General features: G+C 37.6%; 1 protein-coding gene across 4 annotated transcripts in view; it reads right to left on the bottom strand.

The window, feature by feature from the left end:
- Nucleotides 1-13,234, bottom strand: part of grid2 (glutamate receptor, ionotropic, delta 2) — a 537,682-nt gene that overhangs the window by 87,145 nt on the left and 437,303 nt on the right. The gene's annotated exons all lie outside the window — the stretch shown is intronic.

Below are 13,234 nucleotides of genomic sequence, written 5' to 3'. Positions count from 1 at the left end.
CCCCCAGACCTAAAGCACGATTAAACCTGTTTTACATGTAAACTTCAACTTGGAAGTACTATTTCCATGTAAACACAAAGCAGAACACTTTAATTCTGAATGATTCATTCTAAATTAAAAAAAAAAACATGTCACTGTGGCCACTCGATCAATAATTTCAATCATTTTGTTTGGAAAACTGCCATAAATCACTATCATCCTCTCATTGAGAGTACAGTTACAATATCTAGATGTAGTTACAAGTCACTAGTTAGTACTTCAGTGTTGGGAGCTGCGAGGTCACGTTTCACATGCAGAGCCCCCCCCCCCCCCAAAAAAAAAAAAAAAACAGGGTCTGAGATCAAACGAGCAGGTTTTCTGTCATGTAGGAATGTATGAGGAACCCCTGCAGGTAGAGAAAGAAGCTCATTAATTCAAACACAGCGTTAGCGTGTCACAGTGACGACCAGCACCACGCTTTGAAAAACATCACATGTGACACAAAGTTAATGAGAAATCAAGTGTGTGAGGAGAAGAAGCTCGTGTTTTATCGACGGATTTGATCAGTAAAGGAGAAGCGCACGTGTATCGCTGTGTGACACGTGACGTTTGTGCGTCACTTATATTAGCATACACATGCTAACGCTAACTGATCAGTGTGTGGCCCATAGTATTATTGTCATCTTAAAGATGTAAATACTTGTTTTCATCAGAAATAAAATGGGTTAAAAGTGACAAAAAATGGTGGTGAAATGGGATTTAAAAAAATGCATTAAAAAGAGCAAAATTATGGCAAGAAAAATTATGAAAATAGATTAAAATATGGAAACATTAGTGTAGTTGCAGAAAAACAAAAATAAGCAAAAATGGACTCAAAGTGTTCAAAACATATTTGCAGTTTTAATCAGGAATAAAACGGGTGAATAGTTTTATTTTGAAATGGGATTTTAAAAACCACAGAAATTGTTTAAAAGTTGCAAATTAAAGTGGGCAAAAACAGACGGGAAAAGTGGTAAAAAGGGTTCAAAGTGTTAATATTGGAACAATTTGTTTAAACTGGTAAATAATTGATCTGACAAATGGTGAATGTGGTTAAATTGACAAAAATAATCATGAAATCTGGTGAAAAGAGGTAAAAAGTGACAATAATGGGTCAACATATGTGAATAGGTGGAAAAATATTCTTAATTTAAGTTGTAGCAACATCATCTAGAATAGCCTTGAAAATAAATGAATAAATAAATAATTCATTAATATTTTTTTCTAAATGATCTTCTCAAACAAGGTTAAAAGTGACAATAATAGGTCAACATATGTGACATTAGGTGGAAAAGTGATAGAAAGGGTTTATAAGTGCTGGACATGTCTGGAAAGTGGAAAAAATGTGTAGAAAAGGCATTGAAAGTGTGCCAGAAATATGAGTAATGTAGCAAAAATATGGCCAGAAAAAGTGATGATATGGTGAGTTTGGTGTAGTTGTAGAAAAAGGGTAAAAATAACAAAAAATTGGGACTCCCGGTTTGGGTGAACATGGGATAGGGTGCGTCGTCTCTGTCTCCCGCAGCTACAACTTTGAAAATCTACTTTTTCCTTAAAACCCCCAACCTGTTTCGAGGGTTATAACTATTATCTAAACCTAAACCAGCCCAGAGAGATGTCGAAAGCTACAAAGTCGGCAAAAAAGACAGAAGCGGATGCCTCTGCGACTAATAGCGACACAGCGCTAACTAGCATAGCCGCCATGCTGGAGCCCCACAGAGCGAGCCTCGCAGCCGACTTTAAAGCTTCATTTGCCGCTTTGGAAATGAGACTTGAAAAAATACAGTCAACGATGACAGAGCAGGGTCAACGTATAGACTCTTTAGAATCCCATGTCGAGCTGCAAGACCAGCGGATCCGGGCACTGGAGGAGAAGTGTGTGGCACTTGAGGCTAACAACACCAAGCTAACGGCTAAGGCTATCGATTTGGAGGGCCGCAGCCGCTGAAATAACATTAGAATAATCGGCTTGCCTGAATCCATCGAGGGCCCCAGACCCACAAGTTTCTTCGCTGATGTTCTGGCAGAGATATTTACTGACCAGATTCTACAGTCTCCTCCTGAGTTGGACAGGACGCTCACCGCCAAACCACAACCAGGCTCCCGACCGAGACCGGTGATAGTCCGTCTCCATCGCTATCAGACCAGGGAATTGATCATCCGAGAGGCCCGTAAAAGCCGAGGGAAGCTCCAGTACCGGGGGTCACCAATTCAGATCTTCGAGAATTACACGCTAGAGGTCGCCGAGGAACGGGCTAAATACCGTGTGGTGATGGCCCAGCTCTATAATCTCAACCTTCGGCCTGCACTCCTTTTCCCGGCCCGACTGCAGATTACCCTAGAGAACGGAGCGAGGAGGAGGTTCTCATCTCCGGAGGAGGCCTCAGTCTTCGTGGCCGATTATCAACAAACCTCAAGGCCTGATTAGCTTAGGTGCTAACTCACCGGCCGTTGATGTGGGCTAAGGTAACCTAGCGTCCTTACAAGAGGGGGGAAAATTAACATTACACATCGGTAAGCTGCTTGTTTCAAACGGGAACCTTTTGTGCCTTAGCACCAGTCAGTGTTTATTTTTGACTCTATTTGGACAATATACTTGGTTATCTTGTTTGCTTGGAGAGGTTTGGAGTCGTGTTGGACATTGTGGAGCTCAGGCCTGAAGCCTCACTGTTTGACTGTTCTGATGTGTAGCTGGATAATAGTTCATAGGATGATGTTGTGCTGTTAAGTTACTACATGGTGAGAAACTGCTATAATTTTTCTATGTATATAATGAGGGAGGAATTGTGACTACAATTGACCATTTAATTTTCAAATCCAAGTGTTTAATGTATTGTATTTCAGTATCTCTTATTATTATTATTTTTATTTATTTTTTGTTATTAGTATTTTTAATTTGCTTTACTTTGTTTTCACCATGTTGTGACTATTTAATCGCTTCAGGTATTCAATACCTCTCAAATGTTTATACGTACATTGCACAAGATTATTTTATTTATTTATTTTACTTTACTATTATTATTTTAAATTTTCATTATGTACTTTACTTTATTTAATTTTCAATTCATTGTTGCTATTGATTTATACTGAGTATTCAAAACCTCTCCCATATCTATCTACGCGTTGTACAAAAGTTATTAACATGTTCAAGGTTCACACAAAGGACTTTGGGTTTCAAACAGTATAAAGAAGCTGCAGAGCTGAGACACACAGAAGAAGAGGAAAGATGACACAGAAAGGGAAGGTCGAAGAGTTGGGGAATGGGGAAGAACCTCTTTACCTGAAACTGTTTACTTAGAATATTGTTTTTTGTTTGTCTTCATCTCATGTTGTGCTGTCTCTGTGCAGAGGTTCACATGCACCTCTGGCTGCTTGCTCCCTGGAGTTGACCTACCAATCTACTGCTGGATCATGGCTAGTGTAGTCAATGGGGGTGCTGCTAGTGGACGGGCTGTGAGGATCATTTCACTAAATACTGGTGGGCTAAACGCTGCGATCAAACGTACGAAAATTATGACCCATATCAAAAACCTCAATGCCGACATAATGTTTCTTCAAGAGACTCATCTATGTAACGCAGATCACAGAAAAGTAAATAGGCCTTGGATTGACAAATGTTTTCATTCTCAATTTAATGTGAAAACAAGGGGTACAGATATATTGATTAGGAAAAATGCACACTTTAACCCAGATAGAGTACTAAGAGACTCAAGGGGTCGTTATGTTGTTGTCACGGGGACATTATATGAAAAACAAGTAATCCTAGTATCAGTCTATGCTCCCAATTGGGACAATCACAATTTTGTAAGCTCACTATTTGCTACCATTCCCAATTTAGACTCTCATCTGCTAATAATGGGAGGAGACATGAATTGTGTAATTGACCCGATACTAGATAGGTCTGTCACATGATCAGCCACACCAACTAAAATGTCCCAGGCTTTTTTCACATTTATGGCACAATACGGATTTATTGACCCCTGGCGACTCTTACATCCCTCCATTAAACAATACTCCTTTTTTTCTCATGTACACCGTTCCTTTTCCCGTATAGACTATTTCCTGATAGATAAAAAACTTTCCTCAGCAATTATCTCTACTCAGTATTTAACCATCACAGTGTCGGATCATTCCACGGTAATTTTGGACCTCCATTTTAGTATGAAACCAAAAGGATTCAGACATTGGAGTCTGAGTCCTCTTTTACTAGCAGATGTTGACTTTTGTAAGTACATCTCGGACTCTATTACATTCTTCTGTGAAACTAATATAAATAATGAAACCTCCCCGTCTATAATATGGGACACTCTCAAAGCCTATCTGAGGGGTAGAATCATTTCTTTCACTTCACATGCAAATAAATTACGGAGGTCCCGGCAAAAAGAGCTAGAGGAATCTATCGGAGACTTGGATAATCGATTGTCAAATACAGGTACACCGGACCTGTACAAAGAAAGAATAAAACTTCAAACCAAACTAGATCTCCTTCTCACCACTGAAGCTGAACAGCTCCTCCTTCGCTCTCGGGGACTAGTATATGAGCACGGTGACAAAGCTGGACGCCTATTAGCACATCAGCTTAAAACGAGATCCGCTTCGAATCAAATTATCCAGATAATGGACGAGTCAGGCTCCATAACTTTTGACCCGGACAAAATAAATAGTACTTTTAGGTCATTCTTTTCCCAGCTATACACATCAGAATCTCACACGGATAGAAATCAACTAAATAATTTTTTTGAAAATCAAGACCTACCCAAGGTCTCACCTGAAAATAATCTGAAACTAGACACTGCTATCACTCTGTCCCAAATCAAGGAAGCGATACAGTTAATGAACAGTGGCAAATCACCTGGTCCTGACGGATACCCGGTCGAATTCTTTAAAAAATTCTCAGATCAGTTAGCTCCACTTTTACTCGACATGTTTAATTATTCATTTCAACCAGGCACCCTGCCACCCACATTAATGCACGCTTCCATCTCCTTAATTTTCAAGAAGGGTAAAGACCCACTAAACTGTGCATCCTACCGCCCAATATCACTCCTTCCAGTAGATGTTAAAATACTTGCAAAACTATTAGCTCGTCGATTAGAGTCCGTCATGCCCCTGATCATTTCAGATGACCAGACAGGATTTATAAGAGGAAGACATTCATATTCTAACATAAGAACGCTCCTTAACGTCATCCTCTCACCATCCCCCTCCAATGTCCCAGAGGCCATAAAATCTCTCGACGCCGAGAAGGCATTTGACAGGGTGGAGTGGGAATATCTTTACCCTGCAACAGTTTGGGTTTAATAGTAATCTTATCTCATGGGTCAAACTACTTCACTCTTCTCCTTATGCTTCAGTCTGCACAAATAATCAACGCTCTACGCCGTTTTCACTTTTTCGGGGCACCCGACAAGGGTGTCAGATTTCACTTCTAATTCAGTTGTTGTTGGAACTCTTAAAATTTGGGCACAAATACGGCATCACCTTGGTTGGCTCACTGTCCCTCTAGCATCTCCTATTTGCAATAATCATCTCTTTATTCCAGCAAAGACCGACTCACGATTTGCCACCTTAGAAAAGAAAGGATTATGTAATTTGGGGGACCTGTACATGGATGGTGTGTTTGCAAGTTTTAATCAATTAATCTCTACTCTTAACCTACATAAATCAGACTTCTTCCGGTACTTTCAACTACGGAACTTTGCAAAAATGCACACTACATCATTCCCACAGACTCCAACACCCAGTGGAATAGACTTGATTCTTAAGGCTAAAACCTTAACAAAAGGCCATGTTTCATTCTTTTATAAATTACTCTCTCCTATGAGCGAATCTATTAATAAAATCAAGGTACACTGGGAGTCAGAACTACAACTTAATTTCTCTGAGGATTTCTGGGAGGGGCCTTGAGGGCTGTTAACTCGTCGTCCAGTTGTGCTAGACTCTCTCTCATACAATTTAAGGTCCTGCATAGATTACATTATAGCAAGGAGAAACTTTCAACGCTCTATCCAGACACCGTTGACCAAAATTGCAATAGATGTTCTCAAACCCCATGCAATCTCACTCATATGTTTTGGTCATGTCCTAAACTGTCCACATTTTGGCAACTATTCTTTAAAACAATTTCAGATGTTTTGGACATTAATATACTTCCTACCCCACATATTGCCATTTTCGGCAAACCTCCAGACGACCTTCGTACTACGAATATTCAAAACAATGTCATAGCCTTTGCGTCCCTTATTGCTCATAGAAGAATCCTCTTGTTATGGAAGTCTTCCCTACCACCTTCAGTCAAAGTTTGGTTACGCGACATTCTCTCTCTTCTTAAACTTGAAAAGATCAAGTTCTCACTTAGAGGCTCATCTAATAGATTCTACTCCCACTGGAGACCATTGCTGTCCTATTTGGATGGGCTCCCAGCTATGGAAGTCTGTTTGTAAGCACCCATTGTGGGCTCATGTGAGCACCACTTCTCTCTGTGTCCCCCCCACAACATATTCATTATAAAATATGCCAGCATGGCGGTTCCGCATCAACAACCAGGGAGTGGGCAGCCATCGATATTCAGTCTGTACTGTTGTTGACAGCTATTCAGGCAGGTATGAGGATGCGCACATGCATGGTTCATGTGTAGATGTGTAGCTGCACATGTGAACTTAAATATGTGTGGACATGTGTGTATGTGGGGGTGTATGTGCTGTGCAGAGGTAAGTGTATATATGTGTATGTACTTTTTCATATCTATTTTGTAGTCATATTTGCACGGTAATTATTTAAGAGGTTCAGGGGTTTGGGGTGAGGGGAGGGCGGGGCTTTCTTTGTTTTGTTTGGATCAAGTTTTTGTCTTTTTTGTCCAAATTGTTCAATTGTATAAAAAGAAAAGAAATTGTACGCTTTTGTATACAGTTATATCTGTGACTTGCATTTCATAAATAAAATTATATAAAAAAAAAAAACAAAAAATTGCCTCAAATTGTTACCAAAAAAAAAAAAACATATATATATATATAGAGCTTTTCATCTGGTGACCCCCGTCCCAGTGTTTTGTGACTCCAACTGGGGCCTCGACCTGAAGGTAAGAATCCCTGATTTATAGATGGTGTGTGTGTGTGTGTGTGTGTGTGTGTGTGTGTGTGTGTGTGTGTGTGTGTGTGTGTGTGTGTGTGTGTGTGTGTGTGTGTGTCAGCTCAGTCACTGACCTGATCTGACATATAATATTATTTTGCCACTGGGGATCAAAAGTAAAAAGGGAGAAAAATCCATAAAAGTCAAAGACACAATGGAGACAGAAAAGAGTAAGAGGCGCATTGTAGGAAAAAGGATGAGAAAAAAAGCCAAAGCATTGAAGAAAGAAAGCTCCTAAAAATGACAGTGTGAAAGAAAAATGGAAACATTCCAATCAATCAAAAAGAGACGGAGCAGGAGGTTCTGTTAATAAGCTCGGAACCTTTCACAAAAGCCTGAAAACGACTGGAAACATGTATCCAGGTATGTTCAGTGGATTTCTAAAGGTAGCAGAAACTTTACATTTAAAATGACTGAAAGTTTCTGAAATATCAATAATTCATTTATTTTTAAATCTTAAACCTGGAAAAATGTTTTTATCAAACTATAGAACTCCAAAAAAACAAATAAAAACTATTAAACCAGCTCAAGCTTTCTACCACAGTAACAGCCAGGGTTGGGCTCAATTACATTTTTCAATTACAATTACATCTTCAATTATTCATGTTCAATTACAACTCTATTATTATTACAGTGACCGCCATTTTTCCCTAATTTCAATTATTATTTCCCCCCTTTAAGTCAATTACAATTACTAAAGTTAAATTACAATCAATCACAAATACTGAGCCTTTAATAAACATAACCTTCCTCTTGTGTTAGCTTTCTGTTAGCATCTCTAATTTGACCCATGTCTATAATCAGCTGTAAAATAATAAATATTATCTATCATCTAATTAGTTTCTCATCTATTGATTACCTTGTTAGGCTTCCTAATCAATGACTATATTGATATTAATATTTATAATGTGGACATCTGAGCCTTTTTAATGTCAGTATACCCCTAGATTTAAACCTCTAGAATTGTAATATAATTGTTTACTACTGTAACCTGGTTCCCCAGTTTTTCATTTAATTGAGATGTAATTGAGTTTTCATCTCATTTCCATGCCAATTACAATTACAAAGTCAATTATCTGAACTCAGTTACAATGTATTTATGAATAAAACAGCAAAAACAATTCAATTAAAATGTTAACTATGTCATAATTGGAATTATCAATTAAACAATTACAATTATATTTGACCCCAAACCATGGACTGTCAGCAGCAGTGACTCAAAGACTGAAACTAGAGGTAGAAATACAGGCTGGTTGTTCTCACACTGAGAAAGAAAAGAATCTGCAGCTGGTTTCATGGAACCACGAGAACCACTAGAGAGCAGCCTGACACCTTCACTACTATACATGAACAACATCACAAACACACAGCGATGGATGGATGGATGGATGGATGGATGGATGGGAGGATGGATGGATGGATGGATGGATGGATGGAAGGATGGATGGATGGGAGGATGGATGGATGGAAGGATGGATGGATGGATGGAAGGATGGATGGAAGGATGGATGGATGGATGGATGGATGGATGGAAGGATGGATGGAAGGATGGATGGATGGATGGAAGGATGGATGGAAGGATGGATGGATGGATGGATGGATGGATGGATGGGAGGATGGATGGATGGAAGGATGGATGGATGGATGGATGGATGGATGGATGGATGGATGGGAGGATGGATGGCTGCAGAGTGAGGGCTTACTCTAATCAGTCAGTTCAAATATTATCTGCTGACGATGCAGATGTTGACTGAACAAAATAAATAATTAGAACATCTCCTACTTTCAGTGTCAGAGATTATTACAACTGTTTAGTGCTCGTGTTCCTCTGATAAGACTAAAAAAACAAAATATTTACATTAAAACGTACAAAATTACAGAAATACACACACAAAGACAACAAAAATACATAAAACAGAATAAACAATCAACATTGCTCCAAAAATGCACAAAACAGCAACAATTTTTGAAGTGATTTCTTTTATTTAACTTTAATTGTTCATCCATAACCAGCTTAAAATACAAATTAAATTAAATATTATGCAAACTAGAATTTATCTTGGAGATGAAAAAGGTGTTCGTCTAAATTTGCTACAAAAATACACAAAATAACTCAAAAAACACACAAAACATTGACATACCCACACGATATGAGAATCAATGTATAAAACAACAACAACAACACACAAAATGAGAACAGAAATACACAAACTGACAATACATTAAGCAAGTTTTCTTGGCGATGAATAATATTTGAAATGGCCACAAATATACAGAAAATGAGTTAAAACACATGTGGCCCACAGTCAGATTTTGTGTGTCCCCCAAAGTAAATACACAAAATGACTCCAAAATAACACAAAACAACAAGAAAAACACACAAAATACAGGAAAAAATATACAAAATGACTCAAAAAAACAGCCATAACAACAAAAAACACACAAACCTGACAGAGAAACCCATAAAATGACAATAAAGATACAAAAGAAATACACAAAATGGCTCCAAAAATGCAGACAAGACACAAAATATTACAAAATGACAACAAACAAACTTTTCATTGTTTCCTGTAATAATGCTCTGATTGGTCATTATTCTGATATGAATGTTCATCATGTGACCCTCAGATCAGATACAATCACATGCTTGTGGCCCCGCCCCCTGTGAAAAAAGTGACACGTCTCCGGGTTAAAGTTATAATTGTAGCTACAGAGAGAAGTTCACACCTTGAGTGTGTATATATATATATATATATATATATATATATATGTCTAGATATATAAATGTGTGTGTCCTGCATCTTAAAAAATAGTGAATGATGAGAATGTTTTTCTATAAAGTGATGGATGATGTTTTAAATATAATAATTTTCTACGTTTTGATGCTTGTGAGGTGAAATCCTGTCCTATAGTTTCATAAGCGTTATTAACATGTTTTAAATTCCCACGGTCCCTAAGCATTGAATATCACGCTCATCCTCTCACTCGTGGTCGTTCAATGATATAGTGACTCAGATGTGGAGCGTTAGTGACGTTGTCCCAAACCCTTTCATTCCTATCAGTGGTAAACACAACAATATTGACTTTTTCTGGCTGACCTTTATAATAAAAGCTCCAGTTAGGACTTGTTGTTTTCCAAACTTTGAATAAAATCTACCACACACACGCGCACACACACACACGCACACAGAGGCAGTTCCTCATGTATTGCAGTACAACAACAATAAATAAAGTTACTATGTTTCTTCACTAGACAGATTTCTATTTGTTCTTAGAAATCAAACTTGGTGATTTTCCCAACGACTGAACTAGTTCTGGTTCCAAAGCCCTGATTTGATTGGTCAATCAAACCAACGACTGCACTATGGGCCCATTATTGTAGCCAAACTAGTTGTATGTGCGTAATACAATCTGTGTGTCTGTACCTGGATCCGTGTGCGTGTTTTCAATCCCTGTGTGTAGATTTGTAAACAAAAGTGTGTGTGTGTGTGTGTGTGTGTGTAATCAAATCAAACGTTTGTTTTAGCTTAAATTAGCACTGATGCTATGTTTATCGTTGTTTATCAAGCCTTTATTTAAGTTTATTTGTTTTGTGCAACAACAAAAACAAGCTCAAAATGCGTTTTCTTGTCATGTAAAATTGTTAGTGATAGAATAAGATCAAGAAGAATAAATGTATGGAAATATTAATCAAATAGTAAAATAATGGCTTGTTGCAGCCCAATTTCTAAACTTGGTTTCAGATTAGTTTGATGTTTCACAGCCTGATTGTTTTTAATATAATAATAACAGGAATAAAAAGCAAATTTTTTCTTGAGATTTGCAACATTCTGGGTTTTATCGACAAACAAAAAGAAGATGTTTTACGTGCGTTCGTGTCTTATATTGAAGGCTCTATATTACACACAGAGCAAATTTCTGACATTAACTATGTATGATTTCACTTTGAAAGCATTTCACACGTCTTTGAGGTCGATAGAAATGTTGACAATTATCACATTTAGTCTTGAAATGTTTCCTGGAGCTGCTGGTGTCAAGCTGTGTTGCTTTTACAGCTACATTTATACTGTTTACTCGTGAAACGATGACTTATTCATAATTCTACAAATACCTCTAATTAGCTATACATGGTCAATAAACAAGTCGTGTTTTTTTTATTAATCTACACGAGCCACATTTATCTCATCGTTCCAAAAACTCCGCCCGCTTCTTTAACGGCTCCTCCCATCATCGCATCTTTAACCGTTGGCTGCAGATCAAGTGGAATATTCTCATATGTGTACGTGTGTGTGTGTGTGTGTGTGTGTGTGTGTGTGTGTGTGTGGATGCAAATACGACGTGGGATGTGTGTAAATGAGATGCAGCAGTCAGGTAGTAATGCTGCCAAGTAATCATCATGGGTATTAAGTACTTAGTCATGCAAATGTTATCTGTGTGTCATTAACAGTGTTTACATAAAGACCGATGATGATCCATCAAAACACACGACCTGAGGCCCCCAGATGGAAAATAATGCAACATGTTGGGAAAACTGCGTTTTTTCCAAAAACATATAACAAAATAAACTAAGGCCACTAACCAGCATTTCAAAATAAAATAAAAAAAGAGCAATACGCATTCATCCAAACATTGGTGAACAGGTAAAACAAACTCATTATTTCTGCTGTCCAAATTACAAACAGCATTAACTATAAAACAACTCAAATAATGTTGAAAGCTTAAAAAAAAAAAAAAATTTGTATCATTTTGTATACATTTTTTTATTTGTATTGTTGACATTGTAAAGTTATTCCTTCTGCCAGAAACTGCAGATGAAAAGTAGCCTTTGGCTAATTCTGGAAAATTTACATTTAAATGTTTGTTAAAGTGTACTTCCCCTTTTAAATAAAACAATAAATAAGTAAATAAATACACACAGAGAAATTCATGAGGCAAATCTCTGAAATGTGTGAATGAAATATGTCTACGTGAGTTTTATGGATCAAATGAGCACATGTTGATATTCTACTTGGTCACTTTCTCACTAAAATGTTTTCAGAACTTTCAAAATAAAGGTGGAGAATCAACAGAGATATTTAACCTCAGTGTGAACAAGGTTTTTAACGCTGGAGGTTCCAGATGCATCTTGGGAAACTTGGAAGTAAACTTCAGTGGGAACGCTGATCATCCTAATCATATTATAGTCTATAATAGACAGTATATACAGTATATACTATAGTATATAGTAGACAGTATATACAGTATATACTATAGTATATAGTAGACAATATATACTATAGTCTATACTAGACAGTATAGACTATTTTATATAGTAGACAGTATATACAGTATGTACTAGTATATAGTATATACTGTATGCTCAATTCTTTGTCATCATAACCATGGATAACAGATTTTAACTTGTAAATGCATCATGCAAACACAAACAAAGTGAGAAAATACATCATACTACAAAATAGACAGAAGAAAAGCCACAATTACACTAATATAATGCACCAAAAACCACAATATAGCTTCATTTTTCCTAGATTTTCCAGGGGGGCATGCCCCCAGACCCCCCGAGGTGTCACGAGTTATCGGCGCGCAGCGATGGCAACGTCATGCGAGTTTTAGTCTTCTATTTTGTTTTCAAGCCTACTACTTTTTTTTCTGGACATCTCTGTTTAATACATTTTTACACTAGCCGTATATTTAGAGCTACTGTACAGAGGTTTGTGATCTCTGAGTTCTCTTGTTGTCTCTGTCCTCCCAGTCTGTGAGCTGTTGTTTCATCTGTTTATTTCCTTTGTTTGACTCTTTTGTATTGTAGTTTTTCTTCTATTCTCTGTATCTGGGTCGTCCCCTTCCTCACGTCCCCAGTGACAAATATCACAAAGATCAAACAGTAAGTGAAGAAGTAGCCGCTACTGAAAAAGCAGCAGCAGAACAATTGAATTCAAGCTTTGTTTTGCAATGAAAAAAACTTGTCAAAGTCATGTGTGACCAAACGCTCATTAATGCCCCCTTCAAACCACACAAATGCACAGCTCAGATAACCACAACCACTGACTGAATCCTTTGTTTCCCTTTCAAACAACACAACGATGTT

Source organism: Gouania willdenowi, chromosome 9 (genome assembly GCF_900634775.1).
Source record: "Gouania willdenowi chromosome 9, fGouWil2.1, whole genome shotgun sequence".
Lineage (NCBI taxonomy): Eukaryota > Metazoa > Chordata > Actinopteri > Blenniiformes > Gobiesocidae > Gouania > Gouania willdenowi.
This window is presented reverse-complemented; position numbering and strand designations above follow the sequence as displayed.